This window comes from Penaeus monodon, chromosome 27 (genome assembly GCF_015228065.2).
Source record: "Penaeus monodon isolate SGIC_2016 chromosome 27, NSTDA_Pmon_1, whole genome shotgun sequence".
NCBI lineage: Eukaryota > Metazoa > Arthropoda > Malacostraca > Decapoda > Penaeidae > Penaeus > Penaeus monodon.
In genome coordinates this window covers 34,694,165-34,694,369 of record NC_051412.1, presented here as the reverse complement: position 1 = coordinate 34,694,369, position 205 = coordinate 34,694,165, and positions in this window count along the sequence as shown.

The window sequence follows — 205 nt, the reverse complement described above, 5'->3', positions numbered from 1 at the left end:
TTGTGTGTTTGTGTTGTCATTTCACAATACAAGTTTCTCATATGAAAGTTTTCCTCATTCGTCTCCAACTTATCTTTCCTCTCCCTTTTTTATTCCTCCCTTTATCTTCCTCCTTTTCCCTTCCTTAACTTTTCCCTCTTTTCCTTCCCTTCTCTGTCTTTTCCTCTTCCGATTTGATTAAATATACTAGCAGAAGTGTTTCTAA